The sequence below is a fragment of the Silurus meridionalis genome, chromosome 19 (assembly GCF_014805685.1).
Source record: "Silurus meridionalis isolate SWU-2019-XX chromosome 19, ASM1480568v1, whole genome shotgun sequence".
Classification (NCBI taxonomy): Eukaryota; Metazoa; Chordata; class Actinopteri; order Siluriformes; family Siluridae; genus Silurus; species Silurus meridionalis.
This window is the reverse complement of record NC_060902.1, coordinates 7,998,568-8,025,938: the sequence shown is the minus strand read 5'-3', so window position 1 is coordinate 8,025,938 and position 27,371 is coordinate 7,998,568. Positions and strand designations below refer to the sequence as shown.

The following is a 27,371-nucleotide window of genomic DNA, read 5'->3' as shown; positions in this document are numbered from 1 at the left end:
TGCCCTGGCATGGCCAAGGTGTTTCTCTACCCGAAACCTGGGTACGTGCCTAAGGTGCCTACGGCTCCCTCACGCCCTGTCGTGTTGCAAGCATTCTGTCCTCCTCTGTTTACTGCCCCCGACCAGGAGCGACAGCACCGACTGTGTCCGGTGCGAGCACTGGATACTTACCTCCGCAGGACGAGTCCTTGGAGGAAGTCGGAGCAGCTGCTTGTCTGCTATGGCCCTAATAGGAAAGGTTTCCCGGCCAATAAGCAGACATTGAGCAGATGGGTTGTGGATGCGATTGTGTCAGCTCACGAGCGTCTAGCGTCTGGTCCATCTCGCAGCCATTTGTAGCTTCCTGTTTACGCGACGTCGCCCGCTGATGACGTCACGTTCCAAACGCCTATTGGTCAGATTACACACGTGGTTCAGAGCGCGGTCACGCAGGGGCGTTCCCATAGCGTTTCGACGCAGCGTCTCGTTCCCTCGGGGAACTAGGGTTACGGTCGTAACCTAGAGACGATACCAACGAATTGATGATACTGAGCATGCGCGACCTACCGAGCAGTACACGTGCTGTCTGACATTAATACACACACACACACACACTTTTTGGACTCCGAATCAGATGTGTTCGACATACTGTAAAGGCTGGTGCTGCGCTGCTGATATATGAGCACAGGTGAACTGAGGACTTAAATGAAAAGTAAGTTTATTTACTAACAATTTAAAACATCAACTTTTGTTGTATTGGGTGATTTAGTGCAAAACGTAAATGTAAGGACCATTTCTAAGATGATGATAATTTAATTTAAACAGATAAGCTATATGCCCTCACGCAATAGACATTACTTTATTTAAATGTGTTTAGTGTGTATGTTCATCCGCCGAGATGATATTTGGATATGCATGACGTCAAGACGTAAGGACGTAAAAGAACTGGTGAACCGTTTTTTTAAACCGGTTCTTTGAAACGAACTGTCCTAAAGAACTGATTCACAAAAAAGAATCGGCCTTCCCATCACTAGTGTAGAGTAGGTGAGATGAACTGGGAAAGCAGGCAGTGGGTCAAACCACTGTGAGGAAGGGGAGGGGGGGAACTCAACTGTTTCTAAATGCACTACTTACACAATTATTTAGGTATACATACACATACGTTTTTACAATAGAGAGTGCAATATTTTTTTACATTTTTCTTTTGGGGGGGGGGCGCAAATCATCGGATGGGGGGGACATGTCCCCTCCGTCCCCCCCGGGATTTACGCCCATGGCACAGACTGATTGATTACACAGAACCTGACGTTTCACGTCCTCACCGTGACTATCCCCCTCTTCTCTGCCCGTATTCGCATCTGCGATACTCACGGATGCTGAATACGTGCGTGCGCGCAGGAGACGTGATGGCTATAGAAAAGGTAAGTTTTTCATTTCTTGTTTAAGGTTTTATATATAATATCATGCTGTTTATTTTATTCACGTGCTGTTGGTACATGTATCGTAGCATTAAAAGTCACTTTATCTCAGTAAAAAAAATTTTATTCCAAAAAAACGCTTTCTACAATCAGCATATTCTCAAATCAGCTCTATAGTAAGTACAGATTGATGTACTAAAATAACAATAATGTTAATAACAATAAATCACTAAGGGTTTTAGATCTTTAGGAGTCTAAAGGTCATTTTGAAGGCCACAGTTAGAATTTCAAGGGTTAATCTGCCTATTTAGCATTAATCCACTGAAATTCACTTTACTTAAAAACATTGTCTTCACGTTCTTTCTGAAAGACATTTTTACCAAGTTATTGAAAATAATATGTACTCCAAGATGTTTAGCGCATTTCTTTGTAGTATTAATGTGAAATAGTCGCGAGTTATGAAGTAGCGTGAAAACAGCGGCCTGCTCGTGCAGCCATGCGGGTCTGAGGGATTCAGAGCATTTCCACATAAAACTCCAACATTATCTTTTAATAACGCAAGAGACGAGTTTAATACTGTCAGAACTGCATTTCATTACTTCTATAATGCAGTTCTCTTGACTAGAAAACTCAATTTATTTGTCAAAACGTTATGAAAATGTCAGCCGAATTTCACAGTGTTAATTGTTTTAATATTTTGCCAAATGACTCAGTTGAAGATTAAAATAGTGTAATATCATCATATCCGTGATGACTGACTGACACTTCTGCTTACAGGAAGATAAAACTAGTTACACATCATCTCTGTATGGCAGCTCTGGATGCACAGGTGAGAACATGAATTTAAGTGTGGAATATTGTTTGAAATCATTTCTAAAGCGTAGAGATATATGCAGCTTTATGAGTCAGAGTAACCCCGGTTTTAAAGAGCTCAACCTTGGAGAAAAATAAATACTGAGGTCACTACATTATCACAAAGCAGTTCAGGGCACAATCTAACATTAATTTATATAAATTAAACTTTTTGTTATAATTTATATTAACAATCTTATCTACATAATCAATCTTATAACAATCTAATAATATATTTAAAAATAAATGTATCATTTATTACACATTTATCATACATCTTTACAGGTTTCTTTTTTTTTTTTAATTACTACTTTTAGTGAAAATTTAAATTTCAAAAAGCTATTTCAGTATTTCTAATTATTTGTAAATATTTTAAATGCTTTCTAATGGCAGAATATTTGATAGCATTAAACTATATGAAATTATTTAGTAAAATGATAATGTAATTTGTGATATCAAAAGTGTAATGTTCATGTTTATAAAATATTTTTAAAAATCCCTTACATTTTTATTTTTACATGCAGTCATTTTTGTTGAAATCTAGTTTCTAATGGCTTCTATAAAATTTTAAAAATAAAATTGGACAATTGTCTTAAAATTCTGAAATGTTAGTAATGGCACAGTAGTTTTAACAGTAACTGGACACAGAACACAGAAAGGATTATTTAACTGTAAGTCTTGTGTAATGTCAGTAAGTACTGAGATTTCTCTTGAGGTTTAAGAACTAGTACAAGGAACAAAATGGAAAAATGTTTTACTAAAGTTAGAACAACCTCAAGTTGCCATTGTTCATTTCAAAGCCAAATATAATTTTTGTTTTCTGTGAATTACATTGCAGTGAGGTGTCGGATGGTCTTGAAGAGAAGATAAAGGTAGGCAAACACTAGTGATTCACAGATCTGTATTTTTTTCCAAAGCTATATCTCACCTAAGTCATTACAAAAGCCAATCTGCACTAGCAAAATGTGTGCAAAAAATTAGTCAGGCAACCACCTGAACCCCACCAAATCCTGTGTGGTTCACCTGGTATTTTCTGCTGTCAACAATAAGTCCTAATTAAAAGGTTCAGTTCTGGAGGTAGCATAAACAGAAAGTGTCAAGCTGAACAAAGTGAACAAGACAGCGGCAGCACAAGACTCTGGTTAAACCAGCCGCATCTTAAAAATACACTGTTAAACAGCCGCACTTTGTTTAGTGTTGCACGTCTAATCGTACACTTACAGTATTTGTGGTCAAAATACATGTAAAGACGCTTCAGAACGGCGGTTCCGTTAAGAAACAGAAAAATCAGAGCATTTGAATTACCATATTTTGAGGTTTGCTCAATCTTTCAAGTAATTCTTAGTTAGAATCTCCATGTCTATTATATTCTTATTTCAAATTTCAACTCATTTTACTGTGGAGTTTTTAAGAAAAGTAAAGGCAAAATCATTCCAAACATCACTGCATTTTTAACCATGTTCCACATTCACTCAAAACATTTTTCTTTATAGGTTTGCTCAATCTTTTAAATTATTTTTATTTACGGTGTCCCTGTCTATTACTCTGTTAAATTTGATCTCATTTTAGAGATAAAGATTTTGAAGAGTTTTGGAGAAAAGTAAAGGCAAAATCACTCAAAACCTCAGGTGCATTTTCAATCATGTTCCACATTTAAACACTCAAAACATTTTTCTTTATAGGTTTGCTCATTTTATGTTGTGTTGCATTCTATTTTCACAATTTACAATGGCAGGGCCTGCATCGTGTATTTTTGGCTTGTTGGTTCTGATTGCACTTTAACCCAAAGTGGGTAATAATCCCAGAAGGGTATATATAACTTTATTTGATCAAGTTAAAACTTTTTTTGAACATTTTCTGTGTCATTTGCAGATTCATTTTCAGCAGAGGGGAAAAAATCGATTTACATCGGATTTTTTGTGAAAAAATCTGGGATTTTTTTTTAGGCCATATCGCCCAGCCCTGATTGATTGATTGATTGATAGAACGAACTTTGTCATTGCATTGTACAGGTACACAGCAATGAATTGCAGTTTGGCATCTACCAGAAGTGCAAATAAATATCTAGCATATTTACAGCAAGTGGTATATATGAAAGCATATACAGTGAATAAATATAAAGGCTATAACAGTGCAGAGATGTGTTGACATACAAGAGTACAGTGAATAAATAGAAAGGTGTACAGTGAATAAATATAAAGGCTATTACAGTGCAGAGATGTGTGGACATCATTAAGAATGACAGAATTACAGAAATGGTTCTAATAATATGGCATTGAAGAGGAATGTGCAGAAGTGAAAGGTTACAAGATTATAAGCTTTTAAGGAGTTAGCAAGCTGAATAAACAGTCTAATATATATATATATATATATATATATATATATATATATATATATATATATATATATAATATATTACAGTGGAACCCGGTTATGTCGATGTCCTAGGGGGTCGCCAAAAAGCATCGAGGTAACCGATGATCGAGATAAACGAAAATCAAAATGACGGCAGTATATTAACGTGCTTGAAATTTCTTTATGTACATGATGTGCGTTAATAAATGAGAATGTGCATGCACGTGTTTTGGAGGGTTTTACACAACAGCGTTGCGCGATTTGTTTGATGAAGGCATGCTATAAAAATACATACAGTACATGTTTATCTGTCAGGAATCCACCTGCCACGCCCCCTTCGGCCCCCTTCAGCGTGTCAGGTGCTTTCTCGGCCGCTTTCTCTGAAGCTCCTGGCTTCAATCGCGCACATGTGGTGCTCGTTTATTATCACCAGCTCCTATTTAAACTTCCACACTCTCACTGTCCGTTATTGTTGGTATATGTTGGTTCATGGCGGTCATTGTTTATCGCGCATGCGTATCCCGGTACGTGTCTTCCCACCGGCGCACTCTCAACGGCTGCGCTTTTCTTCCCAAAGCGCACCGCGGATTCCCCCCCAATCCTGCCGGTGTTCATTCTATGATTTTGCTGGTCATCCCACGTTCCTACCAAGTATGGCTTTCGCATCCCGTTCATCGCATAACATTTAACAACAAAAGGCATATGTGCACTAACTAACAGCAGAGATTCACCAATATACAATACAACACCTGTAGCAGCTGTAAGACTTGACTTTTTCCGCCACTTCCGCTGGTGCGTAAGTTCCTGTATCTCCTTCTTGATGGAAGGAGGTTAACTAGATTTACCAAACCTGCGCAAATTTGCGTAAATTCCCTGGACCTCACACCTAGTAGCACCCCTGCTGAGATTTTCACAGGCCTGCAGCTCCATTGTTCTCCTGCTTTTGTTGTGCAAACACACGAATTACCTGTGAGGCCTGGCACATTTGCAGAGAGAGAGAGAGAGAGTCATGAGTATATTAGCTTTTTTTCTATAGGCCTGTTTAGTACACATCAGAAAACATTGTAGCACTGATGTAAAATTATACACACATTCAATTCATGTGGTTATAGTCTGTTATCGTGTTGGGTTTCCTCTTTCTGCCGTCACCGATCGTCACGTGACGTCTTGGTGCATTGAACTTAGAACACACAGTCTTGTTTTTTTAGGTGAATAAATTGTCAAGCAGACACTGCCACTTCTAAGCACTATAGTGGAGAATACCTCTCACCGTGCAGTGTCTTTTGCAAGTTGAGGAAGTTCACAATCTGACTTTATTCGCTGTGCCCAGTAGCGTTGTTTTCCGCTGCAGCAGTCTGTGCAACAGTGACGGTGATGTAAAGAAATTGTCCGTCGTGACATTTCTCCCATCATCCAAAAATGGCTCATTCTCCTTACTTGGGTCCTTTCCCAAGTAAGGAGATGCATTGCAGATATATTTGGTCTCCAAATCCGTGGCCATCCAGAACTTGATCCCAAATTTGTCTGGCTTGGTTGCGATATACTGTGTGAATGGACAACGGACCTTGGTGGGGAACAGCTGTTCATCCATGGTCATGTGTTCTCCTGGAGTGAAACTCTCAGCACAGTTCTTGTTGAAGCGTGTCCAGATGTCGGAGATCGCAGCAAATTTGTCTGTTTTCACCCGTTCTGCCCGCGTGTCCTTGTCATCAAATCGAAGGTGTTGCATAATTGAAATGAATCTCTCAGGGCATTGTCTCTTTTATTACTAGCACCAGAAAGCTTTCTGACCAGCAATCCACAACGTCACCAGTGGGACACATGATTGCTCTTACAAACAGAATTGAAATGAATGCCATCAGTTCATGAATTGCCAAATTCCAGTCCGGCTCTGTTCTGCAGGCTTGATGGACTCCCTGATGGTCTGCAGCATTCCCACGTCTAGCACGCTTGTAATTTTATGCTGTCGGAAGATAAACAAATAGAGAATGGTAAATTTACATTAACCTCACTCTAAATGGGTTTATATAAATATATGTACTATGGCAATGACAAACCTTAGCAGACTCTGTGGGTCCAGCTTGCGCAGTGAAGCACGAGTGATTTGCTACTGCACTTGGCATTCCAATGTTCTCCCTCTACCCACACAGTGCCGTCTTTTGCCTTCTGGCTCAGACAGGGCTTTCCAGTACCACAGTGCATTTTCTGTGGAGGCATGTTGGGTTCTTGTTCTGTCTCCTTTTAGGATTCTTCTGAGGAGGTATCAGTGGCCTGCTGGACAAATAAAATCTCTCCTCCATCAGAGTCTGCTTCATTCATTTCCTGAAGCCAGGCCAAAGCCTGTTGCGCGGAGAGGTTCTTCCTGCGTGGCAGTGATGCGGAGGCCATCCTGATGTGCTTTCTCAAAAATGCGAAGAAGAAATGATTGTCCCCCCTGGGTCGGTCTGCTTTTATGCACAGCACTGTGCATGCAATGCCACTCCCTTACATACACAGTCACAATGGACAGAATCACGACCAATTGTTAGGAAGGTTTCCTATCCAGCTCGAAGGACAAAATGTTAGGATTTTCCCTATCTGGTGTGCGCTGATCAGGGGATTGTACTCGCCCCAGCATGTCAGTCAAAACATGGTACAGGATTCAGAACACTCAACCTTACTGGGTATAAAACTGATTGTATATAAGGTGATTCTTGCTATTTTAGCTGCTGTTCAGTAGGTTGCGTGATTCAGAATGCATGCTGAAAGGCCACTGCTGAGTGACCACTGCTGAATGGTCAGTGCTGAGTGACTCTGCTGAATGGTCAGTGCTGAGTGACAGGTTGCACGATGTAGAATGGCCACTGGTAGTTCACACTGTAGTTCACCATCTCCCTCAGAGTCTAATGAGTTCAGGAGACCCACGAGAGCTTGAATTTTGAGGGAGAACAGATCGAAACTGGCTGTATCTCCAGGCTCTACACTAGAGGCAGACACACAGTTTACCAAGCAATGACAAGCTGCCTAGGACATCACAGGAGATTTGGCAACTCCGTGAAGATAACACAGCCATTCTGAAGGAACTCTGACAACTTAGGGTCCTTTACAAGGATATGCAGAATTTAACAGGAAAGCTGAAGACAACTCTGCTAGTTCAAGCTCTAAATTCAAGCTCTCGTGGGTCTCCTGAACTCACTAAGCTCTCTCAGTCTCAGTAAACAAATGCAAACGTGCACAACAAAAGCAGGAGGAGAATCGAGCTGAAGAACTGTGAAAATCTCAGCAGGGGTGAAGAACACCTCAGGACGTGCACCGGAAAATAAAAAGTCAGTAATTCTAGTGTTAAACAGATTATGACTGAGACGTGAAGAGTCCTTGATAATGTTGTGAGCTCTGCGCAGATATCTGCTGTGGTGAAGGTGTTCAATGCCAGGTAGTTGGGTGCCAGTGATGCGTTGGGCGGATTTTACCGCCCTTTGCAGGGCTTTAAGTTCACGCACAGTGGAGCCTCCATACCACACGGTGATGGAGTTGGTCAGGATGCTCTCAATGATGCATCGGTAGAAATCCCCGGGGACAGATGAGATTTCTTAAAACTTCTCAAGAAGTACATGCGTTGTGCTTTTTTAACCAGAGCTGACGTGTTCTGCTGCCAGGACAGATCCTCAGAGATGTGAACTCCCAGGAACTTAAAGCTGGAGACTTGCTCTACTTCAGTTCCATTGATGTTGACTGGTAGATGTCTCCTGCTGTTGTATTTCCAAAAGTCCACAATGAGCTCTTTGGTCTTTGTGGCGTTGAGGGTCAGGTTGTTGTTGGCAAACCATGCTGTCAGATTATGGATCTCTTCCCTGTAGGCCGATTCGTCGTTGTTGTCGATCTGGCCGATCACGGTGGTGTCATCTGCATACTTGATGATGTTGGAGTTATACAGAGGAGCACAATCGTGGGTGAACAGGGAGTAGAGTAGTGGGTAGTTGAGGATACCTGGTTTCCCAACCTAACAGATTGAGGTCTGTTGGTGAGAAAGTCCAGAATCCATCTGCAAGTGGAGGTGCAGATACCCAGGTCACTGAGCTTAGTGATCAGTACAGTGGGGAGGACTGTATTGAATGCAGAGCAATAGTTCTTTGGTTCGGTAGGTTCGAAACCATCACTTGAGTACAGAAACTTAGCACATCACATTGCTTGTGAAGAATGATACATGAAGGCGTACTATAAATGATGAAAGGGAGAAGACTTTATTTTTAATCAGTGCATGAAAGCAAAGGTTAGTGTTATTTGTATGACTTATCAGTCTAATGTTTGTGGCTTTTTTTCAACATCACATCAAGCTTGTGTTTTTCAGTCAGCACTCTAGTCAGCAGTTAGCCCACAAACTGGTAATGCAGTAGAAGCTCTGGGTTAGATTTAACCCCAGGTCATAGTGCCCAGTATGCACCCTAGAAAGTGAGTCACAGGACTCCCGACAATACCCTGCCAGATGATCTACTACAGTTTAAATAAAAACGATAGGGAGTTCTTATAGCAGTCTGCCTTTCTTAGTGTTAATGAGATCTGCTGTGCTGTACAGTGAAACAGTACATCTGATTTGTTTCTTTTTTGTAGTTAAAAATTTGATTTTGAATCCATTTTTCTGATTATTTTCCAGGATGTACAACAGTGCTCCGATGAGAGTGATGATACCGTTATTCTTGAGCTCACACCAGACCCGGACCCAAGTGTACCTGAGCTTAGTAGAACCGACTGCTTAATCGTACGTTTATTTGAACATCTTTACTTGTTAATATGAAAAGTGGCCAGTGTCAAGACAAAGGACACAAAAATAAAAAAAAAGTTACAGCAGAATTCCAATATTTAAACCAATTTATTAAATTAGGACAAAAAGCAATTGAGTCGTTGTACTGCAGTACATTTTCAGATCTGCCAACCTTCAGAAACATTTCTAAATACCACATTACACCTCTTCGCATTGTGTATCACTCCTCTCTGCCTTTACTCGTTTCTCCTGAATGTTTCACTTTGGACAGGTATTTACAGGTTTAATATTTTGTATGTCTTGGCATTTTGGATCGAGACTTCTGAGTTCTAACACTAAGCTTTTATTCACAGCTTAACAGGAAAATGCTTGGATATGCAACAGAAGAATCTCAGTCCAGTTTAGAGTTCAGTGAGGATGAGTATATATACCAAAGACAGAAGAAGAGTCCGACAGTAGCAGTTCAGCAGAGGAAGAGAGTTTAGCAAGAAAAGTCAAAGAGCATAAGGAAAGACGGGATGATTTCAAAAACATCAAGATCCCAACAATGTAAAAGATATGTTCTAGTTCACTGGTGAGCAGTGGAACCAAAGAATCCTCTTCATTGAAGACAGACACTGGACAGTCTTCTTCATCTGACAAACATGACAGCAGAGAATCATCTTCACCTGTTGAAGATGTGTTTCAAATGTGAAGGTCATGATGCTGAACAAGAAAACGGATGGAGGAAGCATTTCAGTGTGGCTGGCTTGAATGAGGAGACAAGCACTTACAAAACACCATCTTTAGCACTGAAGCTAGGGCACAACCCCTAAAGAAGATGGCAAACGTTGTTAACTGTGAGGCGATGATCATCTTTTTCCATTAGGGGTCGCCACAGCGGATCATCCGTCTCCATACCCCCCTGTCCTCTACATCTGCCTATTTCACACCAACTACCTGCATGTCTTCCCTCACCACATCCATAAACCGCATCCTCGGCCTTCCTCTTTTCCTCCTTCCTGGTGGCTCCATCCTCAGCATTCTTCGACAGATATAACTCATGTCCCTCCTCTGCACATGTCCAAACCATCTCAATCTCGCCTTCCTCACCTTGTCTATAAAAAAGAGTTTATCTTTTGGCAACGTCGTGGGTTTAAAAATCACCATCGGCTAATCTTTTCTCCCAATGCCGTGCAGCTCAGAACACAGGTGAAGTGCGTTTTTTTTTTTTTTTTTTCTTTCATGCCCAATTGTTTTCAGCGTGACGAATGATTCGCATTTCCTGTAGACAGTCCGAGTGAGCGGCAGGCCAAACATCAGCGGAACCTCATCCATATTCAGTGGGAGAGCGTCTGATTTAATATAAAGAGTTTTAATTGGTTCACCTGAACCCGTTCGGCAATTTCATTGGTCTAATGTTACGGGGCTCAGTGTTTTGGCATGAAGCTTGTGAAACCAAGAAAAACCCAGGAAAAATCCATAAATTAGCCGCTTCGTTGTTTAAGCCACGGGGTTTAAAGCGTGGGGAAAAAGTAGCGGCTTAAAGTCCGGAAAATACGGTACTCTCTTCTTCTCTGATGAGCCCTTCTGCAAAAATGAGCTAATCAAAGAAAAGTGGATAGTGAGTGCCGAGTGTTTAATACGGAGTGGACAACGAAATATTTTTTCGCTGAAGTCCGATCAAAGGGTGTTGTGCATAATATGCCAAGAAACTATCACGGTTTTCAAAGAGTACAATATCAGCCGTCACTTTGCACTTTTCAGCTGGTGTTCTGTCCCCTGTCCCCTGTCACAAGACCCTGAAACCGCACCACAAGAAGTGCAATTGGAACTGATTGAGGGAGAAGTTCAGCTCTCATATCTCTCTCTCTCTCTCTCTCTCTCGGGCCTGCCCCCCTGTTAAATTTTAGAACCCATTGTGGCCCGTGAGGCAAAAAGTTTGCCCATCCCTGGTCAAGGCCCACCATTCTTTCTTCAAGCTAAATCTGATTGGGCAATTCTGCCATCCCTTAAAACCCCTGAAGTGGTTCCTGTAAAACGTTTAAGACAGACGTCCAAAAATTAACTAGGACAAAGACAAGAAACCAACATATATAATAACTTAAAAATTAAAGATATAAAAATTAGATTTTTGGGTTTAAAATAAAGATCATTTAAACAAAGTGGGAATTTCTCATCATTGAAAATAAAATTATAATAAGTTTTTTGATACTTAGAGAAGTATGATGAATAATTCCACTTTAGATAAAGATTATCTTTAGGCTTCTAGGGATTTATTAATCTTTTCTTAATGCTACAAATCATTACTTTGACAAAATACTATACTTTTTGTAAATGAGCAAACTCACAAAAATATGCCTTGAGTGTCATGCTTAAGAAGGCTATTACAATTGAAGCTGTATTTTAAAAGCTTTCAAAAAAAAAAAAAATCCCTCTAGTTTAGTGTATTAAACTGCTGATGTAGGAAATAGAACCTCAGAAGCTGATTCTGGAAGACTGGTTTTTGTCGTTGCCTCCCTGAACAAAGGAATAAACAGAAAGATTAGTACATTTAAAATTAAACTACTTTAAGGCTTAAGAAGCTTAAAAGTAAACATAATATCTAAATGTCACTGATGCCAGCTTTTGTTTATTGTTTAATGCAAGGAACCTAAATCTTATCTATCTAGAAATGGACAGTGTGTTTGCACATTTTCTTTTCAGAGAAACAGGGGGAGCTGCTAAATTTATTTTTCAAATGGCTTTGAGATAAGACTCCTGTTTGGTTGGAATGTTGTAGCCGAGATACACTGGCCATTTTTTTACGCACTTAACTGTACACCCTTGGTCTAGCATGGCTCAAAGGAGGCTAAGCAGTTTGGCTAGCCAATATATTATAGTTACTAGATTAGTTAGTTTGCTCACTGCTTGTCACAGTGCCATAATAAAAATCATTACACACACTAAAGATACTAAAATGGGTTTTTTATAAAAAAATCGTAACGGAAAATAAAAAATACTTTTTTTTACACCTTAAAGAAATAATAAAATCTCACGTGCTTTAAGGTTGAATAATTTCTTACACTTACATGCATTAAAAAAAAAAAATTGTGTATTTATATTTATGTATTATGCACATGTAATAAGTGCACAGTACCTGAAAATGAACCGTGTTTAACACTTTAAGAAAATGCAGATACAGCACCATCTGCTGGACAAAATTAGATTGTACAAAATTGGCATAAATAAAGAAAGAACTATAACGGGAATCGCAAACGACGTGTTCTTGGTCTTGTTCAGGGAAATATACATACGTGTCAGGTGCAGGTGACTCTTTTGGAGCTTCTGGCTCGGGTGCAGGTGACTCCTTTGGAACTTCTGCCTCAGGTACAGGTGACTCCTTTGGAACTTCTGCCTCAGGTGCAGGTGACTCCTTTGGAGCTTCTGGCTCAGGTGCAGGTGACTCCTTTGGATCTTCCTACGAGTTTAATTCGTTCCGTGGTCGAGCTCGTATCTCAATTTGCTCGCATATCAAATCAATTTTCCCCATTAAAATACTTAAATGGCATTAATCCGTTCCAACCCTCAAAATGCCACCCTGTTTTTATGTTTCATCTTCTTCTTCTTTCGGCTGCTCCCATTGGGGGTCGCCACAGCGGATCATCAGTCTCCATACCCCCCTGTCCTCTACATCTGCCTCTTTCACACCAACTACCTGCATGTCTTCCCTCACCACATCCATGAACCTCCTCCTTGGTCTTCCTCTTTTCCTCCTTCCTGGTGGCTCCATCCTCAGCATTCTCTTACCAATTTAACTCATGTCCCTCCTCTGCACATGTCCCAACCATCGCAATCTCGCCTCCCTCACCTTGTCACCAAAACGTCCTACATGCGCTGTCCCTCTATTAAACTAATTTCTAATTCTGTCCATCCTCGTCACTCCCAACAAAAACCTCAACATCTTCAGCTCTGCTACCTCCAGCTCCACCTCCTGATAGAACAGTTTAAACCCACCTCCAATGTTCCTGGCCTTACTCCCTTTCCACTTGGTCTCCTGAACACACAACATATCTACCTTCCTCCTCTTCATCATATCAGCTACCTCTCTCCCTTTACCAGTCATTGTACCCTCCAACCCCAAACCTCCACTCTCCTTCACTTCTCCTTTCCCTGCCGTCTCTGTAGACGTCTTCCTCCTCTCCCTCCCGATCATGTCAGGTGATAAGAACACAATTAGCAATGTGCAAGCCTTCAAACGAATCTGCAAAACTAAATGGAGTGTCTACTTCTTCAAGGTCCGTAATCATCACGAGGTGGGACGTGACTGGAGCTGGCTAAACCTCAGGGTGTCTCGGGATGGGGAGAGAAAGAGAAGCAGTGGAGAGGAATTAGCGTAGCTGCTGTTCATGATATTAACAGCACAAGTTGATAATGTGCATGTGATCAGATGTTCTGGAGCACAAGGTTATGATATGTGATGTAGGCCAATGTAGGGACGATAGGATTGGGGTTATGTGATCATATTTTCTTGACCTTGTAAGAACTCTGGCTGCTGCATTCTGGACTAACTGAAGCTTGTTTATTAATGACGCATGACATTCACCTAGTAATGCATTACAATAGTCTATTCTGGAGGTCATGAACGCATGGACGAGCTTCTCTGCATCGGATATAGACAACATGTTTCTTAACTTAGAAATATTTCTAAGGTGAAAGAAGGCTGTTTTGGTAACTTGGTTGATATGATTTTTGAAAGACAAGTCGTTGTCTAAAATAACACCCAGGTCTTTTACCGTTGAACTAGTGGTTACAGAGCATCCGTCTAAATGCAGGTTGAGATGCTGGAGCTTCTGTATACTACTTTTTGGGCCGATGAGCAAAATCTCAGTCTTATCAGAATTTAAAAGTAGAAAGTTATGGGTCATTCAATCTCTTATTTCCTTAACACACTCAGTTATTCGAGTTAATTGAGCTATATCGCCTGGTTTAGATGAGATATATAGCTGAGTATCATCAGCATAACAATGGAAGCTAATTCCATGCCTTCTAATAATATTTCCTAACGGAAGCATGTATATTGTGAAGAGCAGGGGTCCTAGAACTGAACCTTGTGGCACGCCATAATTTACTTGCATTAGCCTGGATAGCTCTCCATTTAAATCTACGAAATGGTAACGATCGAACAGGTAGGATTTAAACCAGCTTAATGCCTGTCCCTGAATGCCGATGTAATTCTGTAAGCGATCTAGGAGGAGATCATGGTCTATAGTGTCGAATGCAGCACCAAGATCTAGTAAAACCAACAGCGAGATGAAGCCTTGGTCTGAAGCTAAAAACAGGTCATTAGTGATTCTAGTGTTAACTAGAGCAGTTTCTGTGCTATGATGGGGCCTAAAACCTGACTGAAATTCTTCAAAGATATTGTTCTCTTGCAGGTAGGAACATAACTGTGCAGCGACAATCTTTTCTAAAATCTTAGACATAAATGGGAGATTTGAAATTGGTCTGTAATTCGATAGCGTGTTTGGATCCAGATTAGGTTTTTTAATGAGGGGCTTAATAACTGCTAACTTGAGGGATTTAGGGACATGTCCTAACGATAGTGAAGACTTAATAATATTCAGAAGAGGTTCACCAGTTGTATATAACACTTCCTTCAGTAATTTAGTAGGAATTGGATCTAACTGACATGTTGTCGATTTAGCTTTGGCAATAACATTATACAGCTCTTCCTGTCCTATACATGTAAAACAGTGGAGTTGTGGAGTTGAAGGTAACACTGTCTCAGGAGATGCTGTCAGAGGTTGAACTGCCACAATTGTTTTTCTAATGTTATCTATTTTTTCAGTGAAGAAATTCATAAAGTCCTCACTACTAAACTGTGATGGAACACAATTTTCAGAGCCCTGATTTGTAGTTAGTTTAGCTACAGTACTGAAAAGGAACCTGGGATTGTTTTTGTTGTTTTCTATGAGTTTGCTCAGGTGTTCAGCTCTAGCAGCTTTTAGCGCCTGTCTGTAGCTGAGCATACTGTCTTTATACGCAATTCTAAATACCTCCAATTTAGTTTTCCTCCATTTTCTCTCCAGATTACGTGTTGTTCTCTTGAGGGCATGCGTATGACTATTATACCAAGGTGCAGGTGCTTGTTGTCTAACCTTTTTTAACCGGATGGGGGCAACGGTGTCTAATGTGCTAGTGAGGATAAGGTCTATGTTGTTAGTTATTTCATCAAGATTATTATCAGTTATGGGTTTAGTGAGAAATTGAGATAAATCAGGCAGGTTATTTATGAATCTGTCCTTAGTGGTTGGAACAATAGTCCTACCAAGTCGATAACGTGGTGCAACACGGCTAATCTGCTCTACCGGTAGTGTGTACAGTATAAGATAGTGGTCTGTGATGTCATCACTCTGAGGTAAAATATCTATATCAGTGACGTCTGCTCCGTGTGATATTATTAAGTCTAATGTGTGGTTAAAGCGATGAGTTGGTCTGGTGACGTTTTGTTTAACCCCAAAAGAGTTTAATAAGTCAACAAATGATAATCCTAGAGCATCGTTTACATCATCTACATGAATATTAAAATCTCCTACAAGCAGCACTTTATCAAAATTGATCAAGATATCTGATAGAAAACAAGCAAACTCTTGAAGAAAATCAGCGTAGGGCCCTGGGGGTCTGTACACAAAAATGTAAGGGTGAAAAAGCCTTTATTGGATGTAAAAAAAATTTTCCCGTATGTTTGTTGAAGGCAACAGGTTCAAAAACATTTGAGTTCAAGTTGCTGACAAATAAATGTTAAAGAGAATTAAGATGTCACAGATACTTGTTTTTGTGGATATTGCTCAAATGTCCAAACTTTTCATGAGCCCATGTGCATTCCTGTCCAAAACACTTGACACCGCGGCTTAGGGTTTCCCTGCATGTCTTCGTGCGGTTGCTGCCTGTGCTGTGATGGTCCAAGACGCTAAAAAATTTGTGTTGTCTCATCCTATGGTCTCGCCTATGCGTTCCATCTCACTGTGTTCCTTCCCTCCTGCGTGAGTTTCACGGTGTTACACATCGCGCACGAAGGGGGGTGAGGGAAGATATGAACCGATTTTTTTTGTACAGCTAACTTAAACTGCATGATGGACTCGATTCTATCTAGGTGTCTGATCTGTGCCCAGAATTAAATCCCAGAATATCATCACTAAGAGCGCAGCGAAACACGACGGCCTCCCACTACTACCCACTGCTCCATTCTCTAAATGGCAGATTGACTTCACTTCACTGCAAAGGTAACGCAAAACTTATGTAAATACTTATCCCTTTCATGGCGTTTCCATATGTGGGAGATGCTGTTCTGATTAAATCTTTAAAACCCGATGATTGGGTGAATGCAAATATGAGGGCAGAAATAGTCACGATCATACGCACAGGTGTATTAACTGGTCTTTTTCCACAGTGGATCCATGCTACCAGAATCAAGAAATGTCCCACTGGAAGTGATCCCTCTTAATTGTGTGTACATGTACCCTGTGTATCACTATTTTTCTTTATGTTACAGAAGCAAAGCCTTATGACATCCCCATGAGTTCTAGAGGAGACGTGTATCGGTACCTGTTCCCTTCTGTCATCGTTCATCGTGGTCCAGTGACAGCTCCTCAGACCCTTCTGTGCTGACACTTCGGGCATCCTCACAACTACAGGACGTGTCAAGGGAAGCTGCGAGGAACGGAACAGCAACCTCTTATTAATCAAGGAAGTAACACAACCAGTGACCGATATGGTTGTCCTTCTTCTCCTAATCACCTGGGATACCTGCCCATGCTCACCCACACAACACCACCTTCTGGCAATACGCCAACTGGACGGCCCGTCAACACACAGCAGGTCCATGCTATGTCTGTCAGCGCCGTACATTTCTATGATAATCCCGACTGTCATTGCTTTCCTGTTACTATGCCTATTTGGACCATGTATTTTTCAATGTATCCAGCAATACAGGTAGTTGTGGATTTACGACCACAATTGGGACCGACAGACCGGTCGTAACACGATTTGGTTGTAAGTAGAGTAGGCTATATGTACAGTACTGTGAAATTATGCCGGAAGCTGGTACGCACTGTCGTATGCTGCGGCTCGCGATTGTGGTCGTAATGTCGAGCGGTCGTTATTTGCATAGGTTGTAAGTCGACGACTACCTGTAATTCACCAGTATGCTTTCTGGTTATTAATTTGTCCGTGTTTCTGAATATTATCCTAATCCTATGTGTCATGTCTGATTAATTGTTTAATATGTGATTTATTCCTACAATCCTTACAACTAGCTACCGCCCTCCCAAGAGCAATAATGCCTTTTTAACTGAACTATCTGAACTCTTGACTCATCTATGTTCCATATCGCCAAATGTTATCCTTCTGGGTGATTTTAACATTCATATAGATAATACCAGTAATGCATTTACAAGTGAATTTTTATCATGTTTGGATTGCTTTGGTATACAACAATTTAACACACTGTCCTACTCTTGATCTCGTTTGTTGCTCTGGTATAATACCGTTTAATTGTACTGTTTCTGATTTTTCTATATCAGATCACTTTTTGGTTTGTTTTTGTGCCAAGTTGGCCATCTTTAAGGCAAACCTGTGCTGTCCGATTTCATTCCGGAATATTAAGAACATTGATTTGCCTACTCTTGCTGATGAACTTGCCATCTTCTCCAGTGAATCTGATTTCTCTACTGCTGATGAACTAGTAAAATATTACAATGACGGACTGAACATGATCTAGGATGAATTCGCACCTGTGAAAACTCGAACTGTTTCATTTGCACATTCAGCTCCCTGCTTCACACCTGAACTGCGTGAACTTAAAACTAAAGGCCGTAGATTAGAGCGGCTGTGCGCCAGGACTGGCCTTACTGTTCATAAGGAAATGTCTGTTGAACATATTAAAAATTATAAAACTGCACGGACTGAAGTTAAAATCTGATTACTACTCCAATGGGAACTCTAGGTCTCTCTTTTTGGTAGTAAACAATATTCTGAAACCACCTGATTATTTGCTGTCTGATATGTATTCCACTGATCTATGTGATCGTTTTTGGACTTTCTTTGCATCTAAGGTTGAAAATGTACATCAGCAAATACTTATTGGTACTTTTCACAATGACTCCTCTCAGTTTATAATGCACACACCTCCCCATTATGTTTTCTCTAAATTTGCATTACCTACTGCTTCAGAGATAATGAGTCTGATAGGTAAATCTAAATCTTCAACTTGTCAATTAGACCCTCTACCAACTACCTTAGTGAAAGCTTGTTTACCAGCTCTTTTGCTGTTGATTACAAAAATTGTTCATGCTTCACTTAGTTCTGGTCTTGTATCTCCATCTCTTAAATCTGCTATTATTACACCCATACTTAAGAAACCAGGAGGTGACCCATCAAATTTTGAAAATGTTCGTCCAATTTCAAATTTACCATTCATCTCCAAGGTAGTGGAAAAGTGTATTGCAATTTAAATTCATGAACATCTCTCCAATAATCATTTGTTTGAACAATTCCAATCTGGTTTTCGTCCCCACCACAGCACTGAGACTGCTCTTGTCAGAATAACCAATGATTAACTGTTGGCAGCCGACTCTGGGCTTTTAACTATACTTGTCCTCCTTGACTTGAGCACTGCCTTTGATACTGTCTCACATAAGATACTTCTTGACAGGTTAGCTTCCATTGGTATTACTGGCACTGCTCTGTCTTGGTTTATGTCATATTTATCTGAAATTAAAGATTGGTTTTCTTGAAGGTAAATGGCAACAAAACTGAGGCTTTGCTGGTTGGCACTAAATCTGTTATGTCTAAACCTAACTGCTTCTCTCTCACTATTGATAATACCACAGTCTGTCCTTCCTCTCAGGTAAAAAGCTTGGGTGTCATCATGGATAGTACACTATCTTTTGAAGCACAAATTAATAATATGATGAGATACTTCTATCTGCGTAATATTAACCGTCTTCGTCACTTTCTTTCAAAAAATAATACTGCAGTTCTTATTCACGCACTAGTCACCTCACGTATAGACTACTGCAATGCACTTCTCACAGGTATTCCTTCCAAATTGCTGAATAAACTTCAGATTGTTCAGAATTCCGCAGCCCGTGTTCTCTCTAGAACACCTTATACGGCTCACATCTCTCCGGTTCTTCAGCAATTACACTGGCTTCCAGTAAAGTATAGAGTAGAATTTAAAATCTTGCTACTCACTTATAAGGCACTTCATAATCTTGCACCACAATATCTTACTCAACTTCTTCATGTTTACACTTCTTCACATGCACTTAGATCTTCATCTTCAATTTCTCTTGTGGCACCTTGGATTCGACTGACTACCATGGGTGCCAGATCTTTTAGTTATGCTGCCCCCCGCCTATGGAACTCTCTTCCCCTTGATGTTCGCAATAGCGAGTGTTCGTTGACTTTTAAAAAGCGTCTTAAGACAAATCTTTTTATACAGGCCTTTTTATGAAATGTTTTATTGAGATTTAAATGAATTTTACATGCAAATGCTGTTTCTCTGTTGTGTGTTCTGTTTTATGCAATGACCTGTATATTGTCTGTAAGGTGACCTTGGGTGTTTTGAAAGGCGCCATGAAATAAAATGCATTATTATTATTATTATTATTATTATTATTATTATTATTATTCATTCTTATTTATCATGGATAAAATGGAGGAATTGTAAGATATCCTTGATCACTAGTCCCAGATTAGGTTGACCCAGAACACTCAGTTTTTGTCTTTATCCTCTCTTCATACGCTGAGAAAACCCAAACTGTCACCTTTTGGTATGGCTAACCTGCGTTTTGTTGCGACTGCTAAACTAATAACATGACCAGATGTGAAGTTATCATCATCAACCGTTTTTTATGTTCTCACAATATGTTAATATGTATCTTGTTGCCATTAGTAGTTATAGTAATTTTGTTGTATGCTTCTAGAATAACTTTTTTGTAAGCTTCTGTTCACCATACCCTGAACTATCTTTTGGTGGCATGTGTTACTTTGCTCGTACACACACAGTGGTTCCTGTATTTCTGTTTTAGGCTTATCTTTTGCAGGCTCAGCATAACCTTGTGGAGTTGTCTCTCCTAACTTTCTCTTCTGTTCTTACACACACACACACACACACACCTGGCAGCCCACCCCCTTTCTCTCCTTCTCTTCAGAAGTATATCTTCATATGTGAGACAATAAACTTTGGAACTTCTATCTGAAAGACTGATTTGTGCATTTTCATTGAGACTTTCCTGTATAGGTGGGAGAGCAGAGATCGAGAGGAAAGGCTGAATACAAGGGTATCCTGTCCACGCGACAGAAGAGAATCCTGCCCAAGCGGCAGGGGATAAAACACTTTCTTACAAGGGCTTACCAGAGTTTAGTTCGTATTCCTCTGGAAAGCTGTCTTATTGAATTTTACGGAAGAGGAGATGTTCTGCTGTCACATAGTCCTTAGCTGTAGGTAAACTAGATAAATTTAAATCACTTTGATGGTGTTGAACTGTGGTTTCAACAAGGTCTTTCCAAGAATTGTATTCACTGGGATCTAATGGTTTTGATGTTTGTGTGACACTGCAGAATACACTGGCTCTCCTTTCCACTTTATCTTCAGAGGTTTTAAGGGGTTGCAGGATTGGCCAATCTGATTCAACTTGAAGTTAAAAATGGTGGGCTTTGACTCCACCTGTTTAGTGTAACAAGCTCTACCATCACCCTGGTATTTCTGGTTTGTAGTAAATCCATTGCCACTTGATCCTGCTTTGATCGCGTGACTAATTTCTCATTCCTGTGGAATAGTATCATTATGCCAAAGTCTCCTACATTCCGAGACAATTCCTTTATTTGATGGGTGATTGAGATATGTAAACATTGCTGAGGCTGTACCTGCTGCTGCAGAAAGCGTGTCAGGCCTTGTAATGTCCAACCAAGTCTAGTTCTGAGGACCTCCAGGGGGCCCAAGGCATACAGGCTCATTAGGTTTTATAAGATGTGGATGGTCTGCAACGATCAAAAGGAGGGGTTGTATTTTACCAATGTGCTGTAAAGGAATGTCCTTAAGGTGTTGGTAGTGTTGCAATGGGATGCGAGTGCTCAGCCAAACATAAGTGTTCAGAGGTGAAGGCATTCTGGATTTGGTAGTTTCGTTGGGGCTGCGATATAGAGCGTACTCTAAAGGAAACTGCTGCTCCATTGAGTTTCTTGACATCTTGTCGAATTGTTCTTAATATTAAATCTTCCTTCTGTTCTTGCAGCCCTAGTTTCTTAACTGCAGCTCAGAGTAGCATTGTCCTTTTGGACCAGTCATCGAGTACTGCATAAGAGTTCAGGGCTCGATTTTTATGTTGTAATACAACAGGAATCACTTTCAGCAGAACACGCTTGGAACCTTCTGACCTGTCTAGATAAAGGGTTTTGTTTATAGAACTCACTAGACAGGTACTCTCCTTTTAAAGTCAGCTATTAATCTCATTAAGTATTTGAAGATGCTTCCCACTGCAAAACGACAGGGTTTCTTTAGGGTACAATTTTTTAGCTAAGTGTGATCGTCCACATTTCCAACAACGCTTGTTGTCTGTGATCACCTGCTCTGTACTAAACGCCTGGGAAGTGGTGCATTGACGTGAGTAATGTTCAGTACTGTCACAGTATGGGCAGAGAACTCTGATCTGTTGAGATCCCCGTGCTGGCGAGGGCTGATGCGAGGGCTTCAGCACCTGAGTAGCTGCTTCTGGGGTTCGGTCAGCTCCATGCAGGACAGAAGCGAGTTTATGCTTCGCTGCTGGTCCTGGTTTGGGCCGCACCATAGTTCCACATCTCCCTCAGAACCTAATGACTTCAGGAGACCCACGAGAGTTTGGATTTGGAGGGCAAACAGATCGAAACTGGCTGCATCTCCAGGTTGGACATCAGGGGCATCCATGACTGCTGCTATTTTAGTTAAGCTAACTGATAAGGTAGTCCGTATCTGTCAGTAAGTGCATAGTGTCTGTGTATGGCCAAGAGGAATTTAAAAATTAATCTGCTATTAGGCAAGCCTCTGGAAATTTGAGGTGTTCTAGAAGAAACTGATACTTGCAGAGCTCAAATGCATCATCAGGGAGAATGTTATCAAGGGCTAAATTTAAATGAGCGAACTCGACAGGGTCAGGACATGTGAAATTTGGAATTGTTGGATTATGATCGGCATCAGGCTGTGGGCTTGTCCCGCTGGCACATGCATCTGTTTCTGACTTTAAGGGACTCTAAGTGCCACTTGGGGTCTGCAGGGTGTAGGCTGCCAAATATAGGGCACTGTCTCTGGCACCACTGCTGCAGGTGGTTTATGGATAGTTCCGGGCAATGGGACTGGAGTCTCTATGACCCGCTGTAGTCTGGGAGCTAGCAGAGCTGCCTGCGTATTTACTGTTAAATTCTGCATATCCTTATGAAGGATTTTAAATTGTCGGAATTCCTCTTGAAAGGCCACTTGATCTTTATACAGTTGCCCAGAGGTGGCAAAAGTACATACAGTCGAACCCACTTATCTCGAGCTCGGTTAACTCGCCAACCCTTTTAAGTCGACGTTTTTGAAGTGGAACCGCGAAATTCCCTCATCTTTCCATAGTTTGGTCTCATTCAAGTCAGGCCTCACTTCTTTCGACTCTTTATTATTAATTTTATCTTCCCTTAAACTGTAACATGATATTTGTTCTGTAGATTACAAGGGCTTGTAATAGTTTAAAAGCATTTTATAAATATCAGTCTTTTTGTGAACTGTTTAATAAATCCAAATATGAAATATCAGGACATTACATCTACATTGTGTGCTTTAAAAAATTGTCATTAGGTCTGACTTTGAGCAGGAAATGTGTTTATTCTGTGAGAGCAGACATGATGATCCACCGTATAGTAAAGAAAACAGAAAAGGAACAAAAAAAAATGAAAAGTTGGGGGGAGAGGGAGAGAGCGCGTGCACCGAGTCTCGGTACTGATAGACTACACAGAACCTGACGTTTCATGTCCTCACCGTGACTATCCCCCTCTCCCCTTTAATACTGTCAGAACTGCATTTCTTTACTTCTATAATGCAGTTCTCTCGACTAGAAAACGCAATTTATTCGTCAAAACATTATGAAAATGTCAGCCGAATTTCACAGTGTTATTCGTTTTAATATTTTGCCAAATAATTTTAGTTGAAGATTAAAATGCAGTGTAATATCATATTCGTGATGTTTGACTGACCGACACTTCTGCTTACAAGAAGATAAAACTTCATAAAAAGTCATAATTCAACAGTCTGAAGCTATTTCAGACCATTATCTCATCTCTTTTAAAATCTGCCTCAGTCATTGCATTACTTCCTCACCACGTTATCGTGTAAAGCGTACTTTCACGTTAGCTACAGCAGCGTGTTTTATCAAAAATCTTCCAGAAATTACGATATTAAATAGATCTCCATCTGACCCCGCAGAGCCTGACTGGGCCACTAAATACCTAGAATCAACGTTATGTTATACTCTAGATGATGTAGCTTCCCTTAAGACCAAAATGATCAGGGAGAAAAAATTAGCACAGTGGTATAATGATCATACGCACACCTTAAAACAGACCACTCGAAAATTAGAACGTAAATAGCATCAAACAAAATTAACAGTATTTCAAATAGCATGGAAGGAAAGCCTCCTAAATTATAGAAAATCTCTTAGTGCTGCTAGATCAGCATATTTCTCCACCCTCATAGAAAATAACAAGCATAATCCTAGATTTTTATTCAGCACGGTAGCAACATTTACAGGAAATAAAAGCACTGCACTAACAAGCACACCATCATTAGGTAGTAATGATTTCATTCAATTTTTTAATAATAAAATTGAAAACATCAGGCAAGAAATCCAGACGGTTAATATAAATCCAAATTATTTTACAAGTAACCCTGTAGACAGCAGTGTAATTATAACAGACAATCAATTAAAAAGCTTCACTCCTATTCATGAGAATGACTTAATTTCATTAATTTCCTCATCAAAATCATCAACCTGCATTCTCGATCCTTTGCCTACAAGTTTCCAGATAATTCCAGAGGTAACTGAACCTGTTTTAAAAATAATAAACTCTTCCATTAGCACTGGTTATGTACCTTAATCCTATAAACTGGCAGTTATCAAACCCCTAATTAAGAAACCTGACCTTGACCCATGTCAGCTTTTCTACTACAGACCAATATCAAATCTCCCTTTTATATCCAAAATTATAGAAAAGGTTGTAGCATAGCAGTTATGCTCACATCTACTTATGAATAACATTTTTGAAATGTATCAGTCAGGATTTTAGCCTCATCATAGCACAGAGACGGAGCTAGTTTAGGTGGTGAATGACCTGCTATTGGACTCTGATCAGGGTTTTGTCTCTTTATTTGTTTTGCTCGACCTTAGTGCAGCGTTTGACATCATTGATCACACTATACTGCTTGCTAGACTTGAGAACGTTGTTGGAATTAAAGGGAACAGCTCTCTCTTGGCTCAGGTCTTATTTGACTGATCCCTATCAGTTTGTTGATGTAAATGTTGAGTTCTCCACACTCTCTGAGGTAAAGTTTGATGTTCCTCAAGGATCTGTCTTAGGCCCACTGCTTTTCTCTTTATATACTGTATGCTGGCACTTGGTGAAATTGTACATAAACACATGTACAATTGTACATAAAGTGAATAATATCACCAGGATCACCTTCTTTCACCTTAGAAATATTGCTATAATTAGAAATATGATGTCGTTACAGGATGCAAAAAAACTAGTTAATGCTTTTGTTACTTCTAGATTAGACTACTGTACACTTTACTGACTGGGTGTGCGAGGAAGTGCATAAATAAGCTTCAGTTAGTTCAGAATGCAGCAGCAAGAGTTTTCACTAGATCTAGGAAATATGACCACATCACTCCTGTTTTAATCAGTCTACACTGGCTCCCGAACAAATCTCGCATTGATTATAAAATACTACTACTAACGTATAAAGCACTTAACGGTCTCGCACCGCAGTATCTGAGTGAACATCTTTACCAGTATGATCCTCCATGCCTACTTAGGTCAAAAGAAGCAGGCTATTTGTTGGTTCCTCAAATAACGAAGACTACAGCAGGGGGCAGATCTTTCTCTTATAAAGCCCCACAGTTATGGAACAGCCTTTCAATTAGTGTTCGGGACTCAGACACAGTCTCAGTGTTCAAGTTGAGGTTGAAAACACATTTATTTAGTCAAGCCTTTGATCAGTAGATTTTTTTCTTAGGTGAAGGCACAGATCTGGAGGAAACATGGATATAGAGTGTTTGGTAAACTGGGATATTTGTATGCTGTCGTCCCCTCACATTCACACGTTCACTCAGGTTCGTTGACGGTGGTGTGGTGGGTCGTCTCTTATCCCAGAGATCACTCATGTCTGTGTTAGCTTCTGGTTCTCCCTTGTAGTTATGCTGCCATAGCGAGTCTTGCCGGAGTCCAAACTGCACAGTGACATTAACTTTCAAACAACAATAAGGACACTTAATAATCCATATCCTTCTCTTCCTGTCACCCTCCTCTCTCTCTCTCTCTCTCTCTCTCTCTCTCTCTCTCTCTCTCTGTCAAGTAAAACATGCTCCTGAGGCTCCAGTGACCACTGTTCCTGCCCCTCTCCCCTCCGTGGATTTTCCCACTTCGTCCAGGCCTGCCTCTGGATAGTGTTCACTTCGACTGGAGGCCACTCTGTGCAGCTTGAGACGGTTTCTCATCAACACCTTGGGTGGTTCCATGAAATTCCGGAGTAAAAACGGGCGCTTCGAGGATGGATTGGACTGTAGATAATGTCAACAGTTTCCTACACTGACTCAGGACTACTTTTCGCTTCTGATCATCATCACTGTACCCCGCAACATCGTATATCTGCTACAAATGGACATTCGGTGCAACCCGGATGAGGATGGGTTCTCTCTTGAGTCTGATTCCTCTCAAGGTTTCTTCCTTATGCCATCTCGGGGAGTTTTTCCTTGCCACAGTCGCCACCGGCTTGCTCATCAGGGACAAACTTACTTATAAAGAACATATTCACTTTTAATCACCACATTATTTGTGTAAAGCTGCTTTGAGACAATGTTCATTGTTAAAAGAGCTATACAAATAAAAATGAATTGAATTGAAAAACTAGTTACACATCATCTCTGTATAGCAGCTCTGGATGCACAGGTGAGAACATGAATTTAAGTGTGGAATATTGTTTGAAATCATTTCTAAAGCATAGAGATATATGCAGCTAGTTAAAATTTATAATACATTTTTTAAAAATAAATGTATAATTTATTACACATTTATCATAAATTTTTACAGGTTTCTTTTTTAAAAAGTACTACTTTTAGTGAAAATTTTTATTTCAAAAGCTTTTTCAGTATTTCTAATTATTTGTAAATATTTGAAATGCTTTTAAGTGGCAGAATACTTGATAGAATTAAACTATATGAAATGATTTAGTAAAATAATTATGTAATTTGTGATATTAAAAGTGTAATGTTCATGTCTATAAAATACCTTTAAAAATACCTTACATTTTTATTTTTTCATGCATTCATTTTTCTTGAAAACTAATTTCTAATGGCTTCAATAAAATTGTAAAAATAATGTTGGACAATTGTCCTTAGATTCTGAAATGTTAGTAATGGCACAGTAGTTTTAACAGTAACTGGACACAGAACACAGAAATGATTATTTAACTGTAAGTCTTGTGTAATGTCAGTTAGTACTGAGATCTCTCTTGAGGTTTAAGAACTAGTACGAGGAACAAAATGGAAAAATATTTTACTAAAGTTAGAACAACCTCAAGTTGGCATTGTTCATTTCAAAGCCAAACATAATTTTTGTTTTCTGTAAATTACATTGCAGTGGATGATGTGTCGGATGGCCTTGAAGAGAAGATAAAGGTAGGCAAACACTAGTGATTCACAGATCTGGTAGGTTCAAAACCATCAGAGTCACCTGCAGAAACTTACATCACATCACAGTGCTTGTGAAGAACGATACAT

At 40.0% G+C, this 27,371-nt stretch overlaps 1 long non-coding RNA gene and 1 pseudogene across 1 annotated transcript; one reads left to right on the top strand and one right to left on the bottom strand.

Annotated features, from left to right (window-relative positions):
* The window catches only part of LOC124402553, a 311,654-nt pseudogene that overhangs the window by 227,691 nt on the left and 56,592 nt on the right, over positions 1 to 27,371 (bottom strand).
* LOC124402563 lies at positions 1,308 to 20,472 on the top strand. The gene is made up of 4 exons (XR_006928749.1): positions 1,308 to 1,400; positions 2,175 to 2,226; positions 3,088 to 3,121; positions 16,856 to 20,472. It is a non-coding gene; the product is annotated as an uncharacterized LOC124402563 (long non-coding RNA).